This window comes from Anas platyrhynchos, chromosome 4 (genome assembly GCF_047663525.1).
Source record: "Anas platyrhynchos isolate ZD024472 breed Pekin duck chromosome 4, IASCAAS_PekinDuck_T2T, whole genome shotgun sequence".
In the NCBI taxonomy this organism is placed as follows: domain Eukaryota; kingdom Metazoa; phylum Chordata; class Aves; order Anseriformes; family Anatidae; genus Anas; species Anas platyrhynchos.
In genome coordinates, this window is record NC_092590.1 from 65,612,771 (window position 1) to 65,635,415 (window position 22,645).

The window sequence follows — 22,645 nt, forward strand, 5'->3', positions numbered from 1 at the left end:
ACAGATACATACAGGTGCACACACACACACATTCACTCATATATACATACATACATATATATGTGGGTGAATATATATATGTGTGCGTGTAGGGAAAAGTCTATGAAATGGCATTGTGGGGTGAATGTGACCTCCAAAACAACACATTTCACAGACAGTCCATCCACTCAGTCACCACGCTGATACAAATACAATGAGAATGACATGCTTGATTCAGAAAAAAATAGCTTTTAACCATAAGCTTAAGGCTTATGCCTGTTCTAGGCATATTCATTCTTATATTAAATCCTGGGGAAAGTGCTATTTTCAGCATGGATGTTTGAATCCTAAATCACAATTTAAAACAAAATAAAGCAAAACAACTTGCACGACCCTTAATTTTTCACAGCTTTCTTTAACATAACTGTTTCATATCTGTGGACTTTTTCTTTGAAAAGACAAGTAGTTACACATGCATTTTAAAACAGTAGCATAACAAAAGAGATTTTTTTTTTTCCCAAAGACTTCTGTTTATGCTATGTAGCATCGTTCATTTTCTTGAGGTTGTTTTTGTTATTCATCCCTGTGCTCAACCTGCTCATCTGTAAAGTTCTGTCTCTTTTGTTTTTCTTTTCTGTCTCAGATTTTCATCATTGAAACAGAGAAGATTTGTTTTATGCCTCGATTTAATTTACCATTTCAGTAAATTTCTTCTGACAGTGTTCATACTGTAGTTAGTGTGTGTACCAATGATAACAGTTGCATCGATTACTTTACTGACAAGTAATATAAAAAGGAAGGAAACTAACTGCAATGCTTTCTCAAGGAATGAGAAATTTTTCTGTATTATAAATATAAAGGGAAAGGTGGAATGAAATAAGCTGCAGCAATAAAGAGGAAAATTAATTCCAAGCTTTTACAGATGGCTGCAGTTGTATTACTTAACATGCATGTCAGCTGTAGGAAAATGTTTGAAAAATGAGGTTCAGCTCGACAGTAAGAAATCACAAAGCTTCCCAAATGGACCAAATTCAACATTGGAGTGAAACGCTGAAGTCAGTGGGGTTACAAAAACAGTAAATTTAGCACTTTATGCTTTGAATCTTTTAATATTTGTGCTAAAACAAAATGGAAGAGGGATACTTGCTCTCTACCATGCTGCTATTACAGAGAGGTTAAAAATAATGTACTAACATGAATGTTGAAGTGCTTCCCTTTCATTTTTGTTTATTGCTGTAGATATAAAAGTATCACATGACCTTCCAGAAAGAAGCTCTCATACCAGAATTATTAGGCAAAATTTACTGCAATCCATCAATGCAGGAATGCAGTGATTATTGGTATAAGACCATGTAAAAAATAAATAAATAAATAAATAAAAATACTTAAAACTAAAAGCACAGTCTTTATTAAAACAGACATCAGAGTTATAGAGCTGACCTCACGAAAAAGCCCGTTGCTGTGTTCTAGGGTTAAAAACAGAAATAAATGAGACCTCAGTTCATTACCATTCTTTAAGGAGAGTAGAGGTAGTGTAAAAGGACATCTGTGAGTAGTAGTGACAATTTATCTCCAGTTTTGTAACAGTCACAACATTTCTTACAATAAATTCTTTGATACTTGATATGGCATGAAATATTTCTGATGATCTTTAATGACAAAGAAATATACACATGTTCTAATGGGATAACAAGTGAATATGTTTCTTTACATTAGAAAACACATTGTTATTATGCTTCACAATGATCTTTTACTTATTCATGCAACAATCTAAAAAGGAGAGGACTATTCAAAAATTGACAAAATTACAAGTGATTTTTGAATGTTTGACCTTATAAAAGAAATAAGATACAGAAAAAGGCTACTAGTACTTTCCTAAAATTATGGTAACATTTTGAGAAGCTTTTAGATTTAGACTTTGAAATACAGTTTTCTGAGAAGGCTTTCATTAAATCCACTTTATTTTTTATTTATTTATTTTTTTATTTAGAAGACACTTTATTGAGCCTACATTTCAAGAGTTAAAATCTATGGCAAGATGACTCTTCTCTGTAGAACTGAGAATCTCTGCAAAGAGATTCTCCAAGCCCAGGGCACTACTGAATGATCTGGACTAACTTCTGACAGCTTTCTGTTAAAGCAAAAGAGACTGCAGGATGCTTAGTAACCAAACAGGTGTCATCTTAAAATTGCTGTCATGAGAAAGTTACGATGGAGTAAGGAATGAACAGAGCTGGCATTTCATGTGGTACATACGTACACCTCAAGCCTGCCAGAATTTTACTTACTTATTTATTTATTTATTTTGTTTTTATTTTTATCAGCCTTGGTGGGATAATTAATATATTTAAGTTAAATATGTGGCAAAACATGCTTTTGGAGGACTGGAACCTATAGCAGAAGGGATTAGAAGGGATTAGAAGTACTACCTGAAGTGCAGAATTTCAGAGTGGTCTCCTCCCAAACACAGTTGATCCTGAGTGTGCCTCCTCCTGCCTTAGGGCATACCAATCCATCTGACCTTTTCTCTTATTCAGAACAGAATGCTGTCCCCAGAAGGTTTCTGGTAAAGTGCAAATTTTTTTGTGCTTCTTGGATAGACACTGGTCTTAACACACTTGCACAGCTCTGTTAGTCCTACACCAGATTCAGCACTTCCACATTTGTCCCAGTAAATGCTTAAAGGTCCCATGGCAAGGAGAAGGCTAACCAAGCTGAACACAGCTTCATAATGATTGGGACATTCAGTATTTTACTGTTTTGCTGTGTATTTTACTTTTATGAGAACAGTGCTATTAGATGAAACATTCTGTTCACTTTCAGAGCATTTCTAACATTTATTTTAACATTTTTCAACACTCTTGGAGTACTGGCATCATACACATACAGGTGCACACACCTATACAAACATATGAATAAGTATTTATATATAAACACATATGCATACATTACCAGGGGCAGAAAGGCCATATCAGTAAAATATGAAGACTTTTATGAGCATGTTATTTTTCTCAACAAATACTGTAATTTTAAAAAATATGTTTGTTTTTAAAATATGCTTTCCCATATTGAAAATATAATGGAAGTTTCTCTTTTAACTATTCCATTTTAAGCATATAAAGAAGTCTGAAATGTCAGCTAAATATCTTGATAACACAATTTAACACTTAGAAGAGAAAACTGAGCATTTTCAGATTATTTTGTAAGCATTTTAATTAGTTTCTCAGGAATAACCACATCAATTTCTCAGGCCTGCCAGTGTTCCCATCATAACAGTATTTCAGCAAGAATTTCACACCATTACTACTTAAACAAAGTGGAGAAAGCATTCTTAAAAAGTGAGAAAGGAAAAAAGGGGAATATGCTGACAGAACAATGGACCTGAAGTCTGCAGTACCACATACAGCAGTCTCTGCAGTAAATTGATAACCACCTGTTTTTTCAAAGGACATAAATTTTTCCCACCTGATCACATTCCTAGCAGTACTGGAAACAAAGACAACTTCTGAAGGACTTCAACACTGGACTAAAAAGGTGTAACTTATTTTCTTGAGGGCTGGAATAGTGACCTTCTGCTCTCCCTACCAACCTGAATTTTGCTGTGATCCTATGACCCTATTGTTATTATGGAATTCAATATGTTGCACCACAGCATGCCCTCCCTTTTTAAGGTAGAGGTTACACAAATACATCTTCATTGTCTTTAGTTGCTGAAATTTATGTTTGGTTTATTAAGGGAAACACTGATTCTTAGCAAACCCATGGAAAAGGTAATCACACTGACCTTTCTAACTGCTGTGCAATGGAATCAGCAAAAAGAGAGAGCAGATAAGAATAAATAAAGAAGGGATATTTGCTACTGCTATTTGTTGTTTCTTCTTCTTCATGAGAATAATGCAGTTCAAAACACTGGGCTGTCAGCGCAGGACATATGTTGATTTTAATAATTAAGCACTGTTGGGTTGCTGACACTATTAGTCAAGGGTCAGTAGACATTTTCATTACAATTGCCATTTTCCAAGACTTCCTAACTGTCTCTTTGATTCACGCTGGGCTGAGCCTTAGTGTGTAGGTTATCAACTTCCTCGCATTTTTTGCCTCACCATAATAATCTATTTTTCAAGTTTTCAAACTATAGCAATTTAGGATTGTTTCAGTCTGTTTCCATTAGGAGCCTGTAAGCTGGGAGGACAGAAGAGAGCAGGGATTTTGAAGCCTCATTTCTTCTCAGTCTCTAACAAACAACACTGAAGCCTCGGGTCCAGAGACTGGGTAGAAGAGAATTGCATGTATCAGTGGAGAACTATGGGAGCTGTGGAGGCAGTGTTTTTCCCGTCTTGTAAGAAGTTTCTGGGAAGCGGGTTACTTTTCTTTGAATGTAGCAGAAATCTCTAAGAGACACAAGTGTGAGAAAGAAAATAGCCTCCACAATCTACACAGTAGATGGACTTCAACTACTTGTTTTGTTATGAGTTATTTGGGAAACATGCAGCAGCTTTTTTTTTTTTTTTTTTTTTTTGTCCTTTTTTCACCTTTTTCTCCACAACTTTTTATTGTGTGGATGTAACGTTTCTGGAACACTTCCTTCCAGGCACAAGTCCTGAAGCTACCACAAAAGCTTACCTCTTTGGATGATGACATCTGCTGCAACGTGGTGCTCAGAGCATGAGTGGACCTGCTCTGCTCTACCCTCCCCCCCCCCCCTCCCCCCCTTTCCAATGTGCCATTGAAAGTGCCATTGAAAAACAGATTTATAAAACATGCTTCTGCAACCAAAATCCCTCAAACATTTAGATCAGTGTTCAACTCCAGATAGGAATAATAACTTACTCTTTTTCCATTGTTCATGTACATTTAGTTACTAAAGGAAGCAGAATGAAAACTTTATACTACCTATGTTTTCTATATGCTTAAAAAAAAACAAACAAACAAACAAAAAAAAAACACTCCATCATCTGCATTTGAACAGGAATATTTCCTATTTATTGTCAATGGTGATAAAACCCTCAGAGCAACCTTTATTCAAACTTAGGGTGCATCTGTGAACTCTGTGAACGTTACCTGATTTTTGTTCATGAAGTATGGACAGACATCCAGTAGACGCTTTCTACAAACATCTGCTCCCTTCTGTCTCCATTACATTTGTATAGTTGTTTTATGGTTTGTATTTCAAGCTAAGCTCGTTTTGGTCAAAGATTTCATTAGAAGCAAATAATTCAGGCTCAAGTTAGGGAGATTTGGGAACCTAAACAACTAATAGACATACACTAGGAAGATTTGTCTGCATTCTGGCTTATCCAGTTCTTGTCAATCATAAGAACCAATCATTTCAGAAAAAGCCGTTTACCTATTGATTCAAAGAAACTTGCTGATCTGTGTTACATGAATTATATGACACATTGGGAAAAATACAGAATAAACATCCATTTTGTCACTGTCAGAATCCAATAAACATTGTGAAATAGATACTGCTATTCCATAATTTTTCTATTTACTAATAATATCATATAATATGTTTAAAATGGTAGTATACTACAGGCTAATCTGTTGCAATGGCATGGCAATTGGGTCTCTCTGTTCTTGAATTGTATGATGAACAGTAACCCATCCATTCCTATCCAATTCAAAAGAGGTGCAAGCTTGACTCTAGCCTAAATTCTGAGACAAATTGAAAAATATTTTTGCATGCCTGTTAATTCCTTAAAAAAACAAAAACAAAACAACACCAACAAACAAATTACCTTGAGCAAAGGAGTTGATAGCAAAAGAAACAAGCAAACAAACAAACAGATCTGCTTCAAATGCAATGCTTGAAAACATAAATAGTGGAACAATTATATTGTTTCTTGAATTTTGACTACTTCACAAATGTAATCATGAAGCATGAACCTGCATAGCTCCCTTGGTTTGTTCAGCCCACAGCAGAGCAGGCCAAGGGGAGGCCTTGTGGTGGCCTGCAGCTTCCTCATGAGGGGGGCAGAGGGGGCAGGCGCTGAGCTCTGCTCTCTGGGGACAGCGACAGGACCCAAGGGAATGGCATGGAGCTGGGACAGGGAAGGGTCAGGCTGGGTGATAGGGAAAGGTTCTGCACCCAGAGGGTGGTCGAGCACTGGGACGGGCTCCCCAGGGCAGTGGTCAAGCCACCAAGCCTGTGGCAGTTCAAGAAGCGCTTGGACAGTGCTGTCAGACACATGGTCTAATTTGGGGGTAATCTTGCGTGGAGCCAGGAGTTGATCCTTGTGGGTCCCTTCTAACTCAGGATATTCTAGGATTCTATTGTTTTTTATGTATTGGTTTACTGTACCTCATTTATCTTCAAGTTCAATCCTATTCAGATAAAATCAAGAATGAGAGCTGCAAAATCAAGTTAATTCAAATTTTAAAAGAAATATTTCTTTACTGTACATGAACTGGTAAATACACTACCTTTTTTTCTTACTCTCTATTACGTTTTGTATTTAACCAAAATGTCATCAAATCTGTAAATATCTATGTATTTATGTATACATTAAAAGAAATATGACCAAAAGAGTCAAAACCACAAAAGTAAACCTTGTTTTTGTAAATACCAAGTGAATCAATTATTAGAACTCAACTGCGCTCATGTCTTACTTTTTTTTTTGTGTGTGTGTGTGATATTAAAAGCAAAATACTGAAAAGTTTCTATATTTTTCATGTGATGAAAATTGTTTTGGTTTACTTTGAAAAGGTCAGAAATAAGTGTATACACAAACACTACAGCTTCAAAATAACTATTCAACTTGTGGTTGTAAGTTTTACTGTTTCGCAGTTTCAGCTATAAAGGCTCTGAAACTGCTCTGAAATATTTTTTCTGAAGGGAGAGAACATCTCTTCATGCAGTTATTACAACTACAAAGGAGTCGTGAATGAAAATGAAGTCTGTAACTATATTACCTGCTCTACAATTATAAGTGTGGCAATTAATTTTCTCAAAGCTTGAACCAGCACTCCAGTTTGTGAGTCACAACAAAGTAAGCTTTGGAAAGTGTTATAGATAACCGCTCATTGAATAAGTTCACACTGACTGTTAGAAAAAAAAAATAAAATCTATTAATACACTCCTCCAGAATTTTCTGTGTAATTACCCTGACAAGATAAAAATGCATATAGGTTGATCAAGAGATTGTTAAATAGACAGGTAAATGATAGATATCAGTTACATGTGGATGACAGTTTTTGAAATGTATTTTAGCATTAGCAAATTCTCGAGTCACAGATTTCCTGAGAAGAAGGTGTGTCTAAAACGTATTCTGAATTCATTGAAACCTGAGGCAGACAGAAAAAGTCAGGCAGGATAAGCCAGGATACCAGCATAACACACTGCTCTGCCTGGAATTTTTAATGTCCCCTTAGCTGTACAGCTTCACAGATAATAGTTTTCTTCGCCCAAGACAGTTTTTGATATTTGGGAAAAAAAAAAAAAAAAAAAAAAAAAAAAAAAAGACCTTGAAAATGTTATTAATTAAAAATTTAAAACATAGAATTCAGCAAGTGAATCCAACAAATTTTTGTCTTTAATTTTTCATCTCTAAACATGATTTTACATTTTTCAACTAGTTGTTCAATTATGTTTCAAAAAGAAAATTTTTTTTTCAGACAAAGATTGAAGACTTTTCTTTCATTGCTCTGGGGCCTTGAGCACACCGACAGTCTCTAATTGCCCTGATCAGCCTGAAACCATCATTATCTGCAATCCTCCTCTGCAACTGCATCCCACTGCCAAGGGCTTTAGCTGCCTGTGCTGGAGGTCAGCGCTGAGTGTCACAACTCTTGACCTTGGATCAGGCTGCTGGGAGAGGTTTCTGTGTGCACCCTGCAGCTTGGGGGCCTTGTGCACACTTGGTGTAGGCAGGTATGCAGTGCCTGGTCTTGCACTGACCTTGACCCTGACCTCAACACTGCTTTTGACTCACAGCGGTCAACATTCGCTAATTGAAAAAAGATACAAACAAAAAATCCTAAATCCAAACTTATTCTTCTTGTTTTATTTAGTATTTACCATATGTGACTGTTTACTTCTGCTGCCTTGGAGGAACTGTGAGACTAACTTGATTGATGTTTCTAAATATCAGTCCTGTGAAACCTGTGATGGAGACCTTCCCATAGAGAAGTGCAAGTAGTTTAGTCATCACGCATGTTAGACACACTCTCTAAAGACCACGCATTTAGAGAGTAGCTATTCCTCTCCCACTGTTTTTCTATCTCATGTCTTAATTATTCTAAATCAAGAAAGAATATCTGGGCAAATGATTAATTACACTCATTAAAAATTATTTTGATGGGCTGCACATTCTAAAGTGTGGCATTCGTTTGAATTAAAAGTACACATTATACCATAACTTTTAATGAGGAGTCATATCAATATGGTTTGACCATGGATGTATCATCTACTTGTTTCACTCAATAAGCTCTTTTTCAGGATCTGGCAATGATTAATTATATATAATTACAAATGATAATGGGACTACAGAGCTGGGAAAAACAGTAGTATGAGATTTGTTTGGTGATCCTTTTTTTTTTTTTTGTCTTAAATTTGAGGTAGTAAACAATGGTAGCAGCAGGTTCATTAAGGGAATAAGTACTTTTTATGAGCAGTTAAATACTAATTGTAAAGATTGTTGGATTCAAGCTGAACTGTATCTCTCTCTTTTTTTTTTTTTTTTTTTTTTTTAATTAGAAGAACAGCTAAGGACATCAATTTTAGAGGAACCACATTGTTTTATCTGTAGTCTAATCAGACATTTGAGACTCAGGATGCTTGCAATCAACTTCAGCATACTGGCATTACTTACATGTGACAAACCGTAAGAAAAACTCCATTTTCTTTGTTTCTCTTTGCTTGTCTCTTGCAGTTTCAGGCTGTCTTTCTCTTTTCATATTATCTGAATTTAAATCTTCATTTCAACTGTGTATCTGCAGGACAAAGAGAGAAGTGGGGTTCGCTATTTTTGATGGGGAAATTATATATTCATAAAATAAAAAGAAAAGTTTCTGTTGTGGGTGGACTTCTACTCACTAATGATCTGACTCTCAACATTAAGAAAATGACCCATTTTTCACTTTTTTTTTTTCTAAATTTACTCATCATCTCTAACTTACCATCTGTACAAATAAGTTTAAGGAAAAGGACTTGAGGAATATTAAGCAGGAAAGGAAAATTGCATTAACAGTATCTCCTGGCTACTAAAGATGGATGAAAATTGAAATTTCAGCCCTATCACACATTCCAATATTTCTACCTTTGTTTTGTATCAGATAAAAGTTAAAATGCATTCAGATTTTCACAGAAGTGAAAATTTTTAAATTTCCTACTTTTAATTGTTAAAACCTTATCTTCAGATTAGGAAAAAAATAATTATTATTTTTTTTTTTAAAGCCAAAATTCTCAGAGCAGTTGAAGTCCACCAAACGTTTGATCTTTTCTTTTCCAAAAACCAAAATGTACTTTCTTTCACCTGTTCACTCTAATACATACACAGTGTGAAATAAGCAATTAAATAAAATAAATGAACTAGCTTAGAAAGAAGTCAAAGCAAATCTCCGCCTATACAATTCTTTGCCTAAGGAGAAAATGACAAAGCGAATGGAAAATGCATGACTAAAATTCATCAGAGTGCTTAATGCACTACTGGAATCTGCTCTTACATGATAACAACGGGGGCACTGTAAGAACTTCTAAAGCAAAGGAGTCTTTCCTTTGTATTGTTGTACCAAACTAAATCATCATTTTCGGTGTTCATTTGTTATTGAGATGTGGCTATATATGCAGAAACAAGCTACTTGGTGCAGAAAAAAGAGATCAATATATCAAAGCATTTGCCAGTCCGGACTCATATCCATATCATAAATGTCTTGATAATTTTACTACAGATTGAATTTTATCAGGTTCCCCCCACAATAAATGTTCCCACCTTATATTTGTTTTGAAGCTGTCTGAAGAACAAAATATTGCTACAGATCCCCCAAACGTTGCTGGATCATGTCTGTGCACACTTGGAACAGAGCTACATCCTCTGGAAGGAATCTGTCTTCTGTAAACTGAAAACTTTCTCTGAACTGAGCCAATGTGTGGTAAGTAGGGACTACTGGGAGATGAACTTCAAAATTTCAGTATTTTTTTCAACCAAAAATTCTAGTTTAAATGCAGCCTGTGTCAGACGTAATTGTCTACAAGCTGGTAGCTACAGTTCATGTGTTCATGGTCTAATTTCTAACAACGCACCACAAGCATAAAATTAATGTATTACAGTAATTTTGAGTAGGGGAGGTCCATAGTGGAGTGTGGGAGACACATCTGATTTTAGAGATACAGATGATTTACAATATAGAAAAGACTACCCCACGTATGGTTATCTACACTCTTCATTATCTTCCAACACTATCCCATAATGGTTTGACAACCTCAAACTCCCACATCTTACTATGTATAGAAAAGGAGCAGTGGGGGGATCTTCATATGGCACAGCAAGGCATCCAATAAGTATAGTTTAAAATAACACATAAATGGGCTTTGATACAGCCTTCAAATTTATTTATTTATTTATTTATTTATTTATTTATTTATTTATTTATTTTATTTATTTATTAGCTCAAAGCATCCAAAATATTAGCTACATTAAATAGCAATTATATCAAAGCAGCATTGCTTGAAGACCAGACCTAATTCTTATGTAGGCTGGATGTAAGAAGTCTACTTGGTATGAAGTGTCTTTACCCCTGTGCTGTTTGAGAAGACAGACATATCTTTCATGTTTGTTCACACCCAGCTTCTGTATATTATCAAAATTGCCGAAATCAGAGAAGCGGGAGTTGATGCTCCTATCTATGCCCATCTGAGAGCTGAAACCTAGAGGAAGTGCTTGAACATCTTGGATCTAAAAAATCATTTGGTACAGGTGCTCACACTTAGTCTCACTGAAATCAACAACATCAGGCCGCTAACACAATGCTTTCATTTCAAAATTTAAAGAAAGGAGAATGGTATCAGTACCTAGTATATAGCTGTCTGATAATTAGGACAGTCACCTAAATAAGGCACTACAATATATGCCCTCCTAAACCAGAAGGATTTCCAATCCTGAGGTCTCTCCAGCAGGATAGCTTGGCCTGGAAAAGAAGCATCCTCCACCTTTCCTATGAAAGTCAAAGTAAAGAGTGCATGGGACAGAGGGAACCACATATGAAAGATAATAATATAATATATATATATAATATGAAAGATAATACTATAATAAGATAATAAAAATAATAATTAAAAAATAATTTAAAAATATATATGACTTTGCAGCCAAGTATTAGGAATGACATCAAGCTGAAAAAGCAGGAATTCTTTGTATTATAAGAAACATGTACTGGATAAACTTGAAAAGAAATGAGGGAGAACAGCAAGAGTCTAATTCTTTGAAAAAATTGATGGGAAAGGAAAGTACAAACCCTGATTTAGAGTGGACAGAGTTGCTGTTGCCATGACCAATATAGCTTGCCTTAGGGGGAGAGATTGGATTCCATTCATAGCCTTATGGGTCCTACTAACTAAGCAGGTCTCCCAGTGGAAAGAATAAGATTTCTGGTCAGAGATTCACTTGGTCAAATCAAGACACCCATAACCATCCTAAAATAGATTAAATGAGTTGCATGTCACAACTTTCTTCATTATAAATGGAGATGAAACCAGATTAGAACATCTCAAGTAAGATAAGGCAAGGCTTACTTTTATGACTTCCTCTCCTGAAGAAGTTGTGGTGACTTTATATGCCAAAATCTGGTGTTTATAATTAACATTTGAGTACTCCAGTGAGTCACTCTACTACGTTAGACATCTCAGCCTTTGGTTATATCCAGGCTTTACTGATACAGGTAAATCCAGTTTCTCATTATTTGCTTCCTTGGTTAGCAATAGTCCAGCAAGAAGCAAATCCACAAAGAAAAAGAACAAAGAAAATGAAGCACAGTATAGGTGCAAAAATATTTTAAATGTTAAGTGGTACGGTACTGTGAACCACAGTGTAATTAGAACATAGCCACTTAATGCTGCAGCAGTTCTGATTACGTACATCAACTGCCTCTGTGCATTGCAAATCTGGAAATATGTTAGAAATGCCAATTTAAAGGTGTTTCTATTTAAGTTAATGGCATGGAAAAATCTAAAAGGTTTGTTCCATGGAAATAATCATCTTGGTTTACTAGCCATGGGGAACTTTTTGCAAAAGGTTTTGAGAATGTCTTTTATAGTTTTACATATATCTATGCTTATAGTAGCCTGATTCATAAGTAGAAAACAGATTATTATAAAGTTTTACTTATCTTACACTTTCAAAATTGCTAAGTAGAGATAAACAGAATGGGCATGTTAAAATTTCTTTTTTTTTTCTGATTAATTTTACGGTAATTCAAAGTGTTTCAGTTTTAAATGAATTGTTTGAATACTAAATTATGCAGCTTTATGATCCAAGAGATAAGCAGAGCTCTAAAGATGCCTCTGAGACTTGAAAGACAGCATTAGAAGCTCATTATTGCCGGCACATTTAACATGGTTAAAGTAGGGGAAAATAGCCATTAAGTTAATGTAATAGTTAAACTGCATTAATTTGAAAAACTGCCCAGTGAAATGCTTACAGTGAGGATGTATCTTTTTCTTTCTTTCTTTTTTTTTTTTTTTTTTAATTCTCTAGTATTTTCAAATATTAATGAGTCAAAACATTTGAAGAGTAGTCCCTTTCAAGCATTTTAACATAACTTTTACACTTGAAGATATGTTCTGTTTATTACTCAAATGCATTTCAGAGCATCAATATTTTCTAAAGAGAGAAAAGCAAATGTTAATATGCATAAAAAATGAGTTCAGTGCTTCTGGGTGGTACAAACAAACAAAATAAGCTTCATCCCTCCTTCCCATTAGTCCCTTCATCCACTGAGTCCTTTCTTCTAAACATTGTTCTCTACATTTCACGGGAGTCTGGATAGTTTTTAATGCTTCCTTTTGTCTTTTGGAGCAATTAGGAGAGAGTTACAGTTGCTTTCAATCTCATAGAGGAAAGAGAACCACAAAGTGCTAGTAAAGTCCACATCAAAGAAACATAATGACTGCCACCAGGGGGTTAGATTTAATATATATCATGTTTCCAAAAATGATGTGATCAACCCCACAAAAGTAAAGTTCAGGGTAATCTCCAATATGTCTCTATGTACATACAAGTCTATACTTATTCCACAGTGGGTGAAGGTTTAATGTCCCTTTCAGAATTTGTTGGGGTAAGTTTGGCACCTGCTCTGCACCCCATCATACAGGGATCTCTCATACTCTGTGCTGCTTCTGTCCAACTGATTCTTAAGTTGTCTTTGATGGCAGAGGAAGACAAAGAAAGGAAACGGACTGGCCTCTGCTCTTAATCTCAGACATGGAATGAGCACAAGTGAACTCTTAAACCATGAACTAGACCAACCAGTGCTTGTGAGAGCTAAAAGCTGATGAAGATTTAGAAAAAGACAGCAGACCCAGAATCACTCACCGCTTCACTGCTGAGAAGTTTTCAAGCAGCCTAATATCCTCCTTTCTACCATTAGGAAAACATGTGCCTGCTTTGAAGATCTCTCTTTTTTTTTTTTTTTTTTTTTGGGGGGGGGGGCTGGGGGAGAGGAGTCTGCACCACCATATTACAGAAAGAAATAATTCAGGGGAACCACTCAATGTGCTTTGTTCCTATTTCCTTCCCATTAGCTATGACTCCAAGATTACAATGCTCATTCTTCCTCAGCAGCAGTGGATGACTCAAGCGCTTGAGAACTGAAAAATCTTCCTTCTTCTGTGGAAGAGGGGTGGAGCTCTCCACTGTCAATGTTACTTTGCACTAGAAATCAAAGACCAGGGTGCCAAAAGCAAGCACTACAATTTTAACATGGAGAGAGAAAAGCACAAGATGGAGAAAAACAGCAGGAATATTTTCCACCTTTACTTTTTAAAGTAAACTGAGCCCTATACTTCCTGAATCTCCAGCCAATATTATAAGTTTCACAGTGAAACTACATGTATTTTATGATTTAGCACCAAAAAATAAAAAAAAAATAAATGGTGCAGTTAGCCCAACTGGTGTTCCACTATTACATGCCAGAGACATTCAGTAAGTACACAGTAAAGTTAAGGTAAGGACTCTATAGCTTCTGATTCCATTGAAAGGATAACATTTCTGGACATCAACTCAAAACTGATTGAGAGAAGCATTCTATAATTTACTGTTCCCAATATCTACACCGTGCATTGCCTTTCCTGCTCTCTTAGTTGCCTTGAGCACTACTGAAATTTAGTGCTTTTAAGTCAAGCTGTCTTAAAAAAAAAAAAGGCAAGAAACAAAAAGAAAAAATACATACATGTATTTTTAAATTATTTTCCTCTTATACTTCAATATTCTAAAATATTTACTTAAACTTTTTTGCCAACAGATCTCATAATAATTTCATTTTGAGAAATTTCCAAAGAACTATTTTTTTCCTACAAAGAGTTTTTGAGATCAGCTTAACAATTTTTCAAATCTGAAAAACGGTTGCCCAATATTCGGTGTCAGTAGGGTGACTATATGGGCAAATAGAAGATATTTTTCCCTTCCCACTGTAATTCCTCCTTCCTGAATTTGCTACATTGATTATATAATTATACATGTATAACTTCTGCTGCCATGAAATCTGACCAAAGTTAAAAAGAAAGAGGTACTACACTAGAAAAAGTAGCAAATAGCTTTTCACTTGTCCACAGCATCACTCTGTCTCCAAAATCAAATTTAAATAGATGACTTTCTGATATTCATTACAGTGAAACCTGATCAAAATTTATGCCCCTCCAAACAGCAACATAACATTAATTCTATGTAAAATATGTGCTCCCAAATAATTATACTTACACAAAACACAAAAGCTTTCTGTTTGTATATAAGTAACTAATATGTCCTGAAGGTCTGTCTAGCTTAAATCTGTGGATTTAAGTAATGTCCAAACAAATATCTTATTTTAAAATTTCCTTTTCTTTTGGATATTAAAGTATAAAGAATGTCTATCAGGATTTTGTACCATTATAACAATATATTGTGTATCTACGGCAATGCAGATGCTTATAATTTGCTCCAATGGTAAAAATTTTAATTCCATTAATTAAACAGGTTGTTTCCCCTCTGATATTTTTATGTTCATTTTGTATTTTCTTTTCTGTTCATGGTCTTGATTATTATTTGAAAAAATAAAATAAAGCCATGCAATTTATTATAAAGCAATATATGATCAAGCTTTGTAAGTTAATTCCAGAAAATCTAAGCAACTTTCCATTTAATACGGAAGTAGAACGTTAATGTTGGTTATGATCTCAAGGAAGCTTAGACAAATTTGCTTATGAAGTTCAGACCTTGGAATTCCATGCTTATTTGTTCCATACTTCCATACTTTTCTCATACTAATTAACTCTCCACAAACTATGAAATAGCTATGTAAACTGAAGGAAAAGCTCGTGTGTTCATTTTTACAAGATTTCATTTTGTTAACTCCATCTTTCCCCAAAATGATGTTCTATCAGTATCCATTCTATTTTAGCAATGGCTAGCAAAGCTGAAATGGCAGCCTTATATGAAAATATATCCCATATTTTTAATGTTACAGAATGCATAATGATTTCTCCTAATTGTTCTACTTAGCTTGCAAGGTGATGTTACACAGATCAGATGACATATCATCAAAGAAGATAGTCAATCTTTTTGAAGGAGACTCAAAAGTATAAATTGCAATTAAACTTGAAATAAAAATTCAGTTCCATAATTTAAACATACTGCTAATTGCTTCTTACCTTACAAAGGGTTATATTCTTCTCTCTCCAGTTAATGCAAATTTCCATTAACAGAGAATATTAGGATTCCAAAGTGTTGGACAGAGGAAAAAGAATATAGACCTCTTTAAACTTAAGTACCTGCAAAATACCATTAACTGATGTAAAGTTGACAGTCAATTAGCTACTCATGTTTTAAGTGCTTTTAGTATTTGGAAGAAAAACATCTCAGCCATTAATTTTGAATTGAAAATAAGCTTCTGTTAGTTGATGCTAAACTTTTCCTGCCACAGTAGAAAGGTTTTTCTAGTGAACAATAGGGATTCTGAAAAAAGCTATCATAAATCAGACTGGGACTATGTCACCTTTTCTTAAGAGTGCTTAACACATTGCATTCATATAAAGACTGGGTTTTCACTTTAATATAATATTGCCAAATTTCAACAACTTGTCATTTAAGATTTTATTCCAAGTACCCGAGTGTGGCTCATCATTTTCTTGCCCCTGAAAAATTCAGTAAAGTAGTTCAGTATATGGCTTTACAATGTTAAAGATGCATTTCAGCTTAGAATTATAGAGCATTTCATATGTTCACACCACAGCTTTCATTGACTTCACTTGCAGCTGTGTGTACTCTGCACCTGTGCAAATCAGACTCCAGAATTTCACACTGTGTGCCCAGAAAATGAGGAAAATATGCAATCCAACAACCTGTGAAAAGTTTAACAGTTTGATCCCCAAAAAGTTTTAATAAATAAATAAATATGTAGAGCTTTCCATGCTTTTCTAGCAATGAGAAGCTCCTAAACTCAAGTTATTTGAGTATTATTCTGGGAGGACATGTGGGGTCTGTGCTTTAAGAAATGTATTAAAGCTTCTACATGTACACTGGCTCCCAAAATGACCTCTGAATTATGTGACAAATCTCTATTTCCATCAGCAATATTCGAAGAACGTCACAGCAGGATACAACAGGCATGTTTACACCATGCTACAAAAGCCAAGTCATGTGAATTTATCAATATTTTCAGCTGAAGGTTTAAAGCACATGAACCAGATCAGCCTACCCCCACTAGACCATCCTGCCAAAGGATTTATCCTACTTGCCATAACTGCCTCTGTCTGAGATTTTACAAGCATTACTGTGTTGGGATGCATGACTCATTACAAAGTGAGAAAGTTGTGGTAACAGAACTTTATAATGGATGGACTTGGTCTCATAAGTATAGCCATTTAAATGAGACTTGTTTTCTCCAAGGCTGCAAGCTTTTTTGTTTGTGATATACAATTTCAAAGGATCAATGGAATGCTTACTTTATGAAGAGAGGCAGCTTCTTTCTGATACTTCAGTTCAACCATTTCATCCATTTTTTGTGATTACTCCATATAAGACATCAGAACAAACAGATTTTAGCTTGTCTTGTGAATGACTTTCAGTTCTCATCACTATTTTGTCACAAGAATACATTAATTTGGTGCAATTTTCCACTTTTTTTCATTTATTATTTTAGCTGAGAGAATAACAAGAACGCATGATTACTCATTGAAATCACATGACATTGATGATGATAATCCACATCATTTGCACAGAACCCCCAACATTGTAGCTGCAAAATAGTAATCCTCAACTTCTATTTCTATTCCTTTATTTTTTTGTTGTTATTGTTGTTCCTCCAAAACATCAAGTGTTACAGCAGTTCACCACAGGAGACTGTACTATGTACAGGCAAAACACTACACAACCCAGCAGAAAGATATTTTTCTATTTGCTGATAATGCTAGCTTTTTTCCTTGGTAGAAAATGCATTTCTCTTGATCTCACGTGTCAATTTAACATTCATTAGAGAGCCAGAAGAATTTATATATTGTCTCAGTGGAACAGTATAATATATGACTAGTTTCTTTTATTTTGATTTTTATTTTGTTCCAAAACTATCTTAGTTAAACTTGACCAATACCCACTTGAAGTAATTTATGATAGTCTCAGAGGCACTGAACTTCTTAGTTCTAAAGCATTGTTTAGTTTGTCAGCTTCAGACATTAGGAATTGCTGAATTGCTGAATCCAGTAGCCCAGTAAAGGCATGGCTGACCTCTAGGCCTCATGGTCTTACACAATCACATGAGATACACACACTCTGCTCTCTCCAGGTGCATGTGGAATAAAGAGCCCCTCATCCAGGAAAAATAGTTTGAAAAATAGATGGAGTTTAATGAGAAGACGTGACAAAACATGGTGAGTTGAGGCAACTGTCAAACCTTTAGGGTCACTCCTCATCACCATGCACAGAAGCAGTTTGAGGCCTCTTTGAATTAATTCAACAATTAAATCACAGAACAAAAAAGATAAAACAGAATTTTGTGCTTGGAAGCCTATACACATAAATCAAATAGTAACGTGATCATGACATTGTTATCAGCTTTGCTTCCAGGTATTTTCTGGTTAGTGACCATCATATTATCTTATCATATCTTTCTTATCATATCTTCCGGCAGGTTTTCTCTAAGTGAACTCCTGTCATTGGCTTCCCCTCTGTGAAGTGAATACAGGCTGATATGACTTCATTGATTTCATGATTTTTTTTTTTCCTAAGTAGAATTATACCACTAAATGCATATTCTTTTCCAAAGCTTTCTACAATCTTCAGGCCTGATGACTGATTTACTTAAGGCAACTCCTCATTTCTTAACTTGTGTCTCCTGCAGGAATGCAGTTTTGTTTCACATAAATACCCTTTTTCACTCCATTTAAAGATGCCTTTGAAATATTCCACTCTACCAGCAAGGTTTCACCAGTCTGAATGTGTTTGTATCTGTAAATCTGCCTAGTTACAGTTGCAGTGCATCCGCCAATTATAGCAGATAGATGGATCTACCCAGATTGCACCTTCCCATCATAAAATTAAGCACCTAACTTTTCTTTTTTCTTTTTTTTTTTTTTCAAAAAGCTGCATGTTCATCATGCAAACTCATAAATAAGGACAGTGAATATGCTTCCTTACCAGAGCTTGAGATAGAGTAGACATGATGTTATAGAAAAAAAAAATCGGTTGGGCTTCCTGACCCTCAGAGATGGCCTGCTGAGATCTGGAAAAATACTGGCAATTCTCTGAGGTAGTTTTGCAATGTAATAAAGGTTTTGCTGCTGGAATCCATCTCCACATTCATTGGGCTGTACATCACTGCATCTTTGCTGACTTTAGGGCTGTATTGCAGGCACAAGTGATGTGCAGTGGAAATTTCTGTGTCATGGCCAAACTACATATATATATATATTTTTTTTTTAAATTAGAACTGATTATGCAAAGTCATGCATTGCCAATTATGGAGAAAGATGTCCCAGAGGGAATAAAGCAGTATATGCTAGAAAGAGGATTTTGCTAGTTTATTCTGTAACTATCTTTGTGGAGGATCCCTGCTGCTTTCTTTGAAACCCTTTACACTGATTGATACCGGAGTCTGTGTGGGTTACTAAATATGATCCTCTATTTTAATATTTTGGCTGTTCCAGAATGGGTGAGCATGATGCAAGATTCCCTCAGTATCCTGCAGCTCAGAGAAAGAAGATTGGGAGAATAAGTGTTTCTGTATTACTTCTGCCCAGACATTTCATTCGTATTTTGTTGGCACTGCCATCATGACTGTACATTTCTATGACTATTTCTGTGTTTGCAATGTAGATCCCTGTTTAATCACTACTGAAATAAAAACATCACTCCTTTTCATGCGGAATGCTGCACCGTCTACAGGGAGATCCTGTGAGAATCAGGGATTAACTTTTTAATCTTTTGCCTCTGGTCTAACATTACTTATTATTATTATAGTAATCATTCAATTGCCTTGACAGAAGAGGAAGGTACGTTCCACACAAATCTTATAGCCTTTTTCTGTGGAGAGAAGTGTTCTCTTTTTCTGCTAATATCAGAAAATGCAATCCATCCATCAAATTGTCAGACATTACCTACAAGGCAGATTGACAGATTTTGTTCAAATGAATTTTAGGAAAGCTGAATAAATCCTTTTAAAAAAAGATAGCAACAACTGCCCACAGCACCACTTGGACCAATTCCTAATCTGATGTAGCTATTTGAAGCTTTTCCTGAATTGTCTGGGGCAATATGGAAAGAGTTGAATTTGGCCATATCTATAGAAAATCGCTTGCTACTCTACTAACTTTGTCAGTCTGGGGACAGAACATAGCTTTTCTCCTGCTGTGGTATATGTAGACTCCATTTGAACTAGATAACTGGTGGAAGAACACCTGATATTGCAGTTTTTATTATAAAGTCATGCTTAAATAATTAATAATTGCATTATTGCCTTAATAAACACTGAAGGTACAATAAAACTACAATTAAATTTGCTTTATGAGAAGAAAATTATAGTGTCTTTTAAGGTCTGTTGTTTACAGTTAAGAAATCATATTACTCTTCTATGACACCTTTACAGCACTTTCAACCTTCAGCATTAAGCTAGAGTATAGCCAGTTCTAGTTTGTTTGAGGTAGTTCTCCATCGATAGCAGAAAGTAGGATCAATATGTGCAACTTGGTGCTCTGTAGGTAGGAAAGTTCTGCCCCTGAGCTTCTTGAATATCATGATAAACATGAATTTGAGCTGATGTTGTAGACAAAACAACATAGAAGGAAGAGGAATAACTTCTCCATACGTAAAGACAAAGTTCTGCCATCCAGAGGATTCTGCCTCCGGATGAAGAGTCTTGAGGTGGTGGACAGCAATCAGGTGGACAGCACTGGCTGAAGTAGAAACATCAGCACTATTAAAAGAAGGACACATGCATTTATCACACTACTTATCTAGAGCTTCCTGTCATGCCCACAAGACCTTACTCTTTCTGGTACTGCTGCCAAAGTTGTTTTCACCACAGGATATTTCTGATCAAATTCAAGTGGAGAGATGAAGTCTGCTGGAACATGGTGATGAGCACCATTGATGAAAACTGGCGTAACACTGCTAATAGGTTTTCCAGTTTCTTCAAAATTGTCTGGTATGAAAAAAAAAAAAAAAAAAAAAAAAAGGCAATGAATTATACGAATTACTCTTCATGCTTTTGGATGGTCTTGTATTTAAGATATCAGCACTGACCCTTGTCTGATTCCTGACAGTTCTGCTAAGGATTGTTGACAAAGATTTAAAAGTCAAGTTTCCCATTTGTTGAGAGTTTAGAATTTTGATGACAAAAGAATCATTAAAGTTGCACTAGCCATTTTTATATAATATGCAAGGTATTCACACCTGACCTGATATTGCAGACTGCATGGTACAACATAAATACTTTTGCTAGCCCTCAGCAAACTAAAACAAGCCCTGGGAAGTGAACAGTCCAATCATGTTACCTTAGAACTCTAAACACCAATTAACCCTGCTTTTTAGCTCATATTTCTCTTCCCTACATTGTAGTTTATACTGCAGTTATGAACTTAATTAGATAATCTATCTGAATATGTCATGTTTCTATTTAAAATGACAACTTTTGTTAGGTAAGGTTATAAAAAAGTCATATATGTGGGAAATGTAATGACAAAATGTGAAATTTATTTTAGTTCTGAGTGATGGTGAGAATTTATCATTTAAGAGGCAGGTATAATTTTCTAGCAGCAGTTTGCTTTCTGTGTTGCACAACATTTGCTGCTGAGTCCTGTATTTCTCTTCTCCATATGCCAAGAATAAGGTCTTTTTGCATGAACATGTCACACTTGTTCAGTATATTTATGATTCATTCAGAATTGATGAACGGGTGTATGTTGTCACACTTTGTCTTTTCTGTTTCTAGTATTTCTAAAGTGCATAAACTAGATAGGTTTGATGGGAGTTAGGAAGTTTCTCAAGGTTAGAGTGGAAGTTAGAGTGGCCTTGCAACCAAGATAAGAAAAAGAGAAAACTTAAGGGAATTGCACCCACATCTTATACGTACAGAAAGTGCAAGAGAAGTTAGGTAGTAAGTCTACATAGCTGGAGTTCACCTGCAGAACTTTTCACAGCTTGCCCCAAATCTGTTCTTTGCACCAAGGAAGAACCTACGACTGCCTTCTGGTCCAGAGAATGATCTGTTCTCCTGGAGTTTGCATTTTCACTGAACTCACTTAAGATCTTTGATCTACACTTCCACTGTATTCTATTGTTTTATGAAAAGGGACACATGGCCGATTACACAGATGTGGAAAGATAATGCCATGAGGAAAATAAATCATTCAGATTGACTGGCATAACTTCAACCTAGACTCGGTGCTCTTTTCCAGTAAGACCTAGAAATGAACTAGTACTTTAATCCATACATTCTGAATTACTTGATAAAAGTTAAACACATCTCAGTTAAACGCTATTCACAAGAAGAAAGGTATTGGAATCTGGAAACACTTTCAATGTCATTTCCTGACACCTAACATACAAACTATGTAATTAATCAGATTCCTCTTCCATAGAGTAGTCCTTGTGCAAAAGCATTTAGGTAGTGACAAAATATTAACGATGATAATGTCAAATTCATGAATTCTCTGAATTGATAATACTCTGAATGATACCAAACTAGTGAAGCGGTACTGAATGACTTAGTTGAACTAGATGATCTTAGAGGTCTTTTCCAACCTAATTGATTTTATGATTCTATGACTTTCCCCTTCCCTTCCCTTCCCTTCCCTTCCCTTCCCTTCCCTTCCCTTCCCTTCCCTTCCCTTCCCTTCCCTTCCCTTCCCTTCCCTTCCCTTCCCTTCCCTTCCCTTCCCTTCCCTTCCCTTCCCTTCCCTTCCCTTCCCTTCCCTTCCCTTCCCTTCCCTTCCCTTCCCTTCCCTTCCCTTCCCTTCCCTTCCCTCCCCATTCCTTCTCATCCT

The 22,645-nt window shown here is 35.5% G+C and overlaps 1 long non-coding RNA gene across 5 annotated transcripts in view; it reads right to left on the bottom strand.

The window, feature by feature from the left end:
- LOC106019639 (uncharacterized) overlaps positions 1-22,645 on the bottom strand; it is a 28,631-nt gene that overhangs the window by 3,082 nt on the left and 2,904 nt on the right. Inside the window, exons 2-5 of one of the 5 annotated variants that reach the window (XR_005265651.2) lie at positions 20,648-20,802; positions 17,114-20,554; positions 15,821-15,940; positions 8,793-8,913 (exon numbers count right to left, since the gene is read on the bottom strand). This is a non-coding gene — a long non-coding RNA (uncharacterized lncRNA). Of the gene's footprint in view, positions 1-1,371; positions 4,371-8,792; positions 8,914-15,820; positions 15,941-17,113; positions 20,803-22,645 lie in introns of those variants that run through there. The other 4 variants (XR_011809240.1, XR_011809239.1, XR_002405797.4 and 1 more) reach the window with 4 other exon arrangements.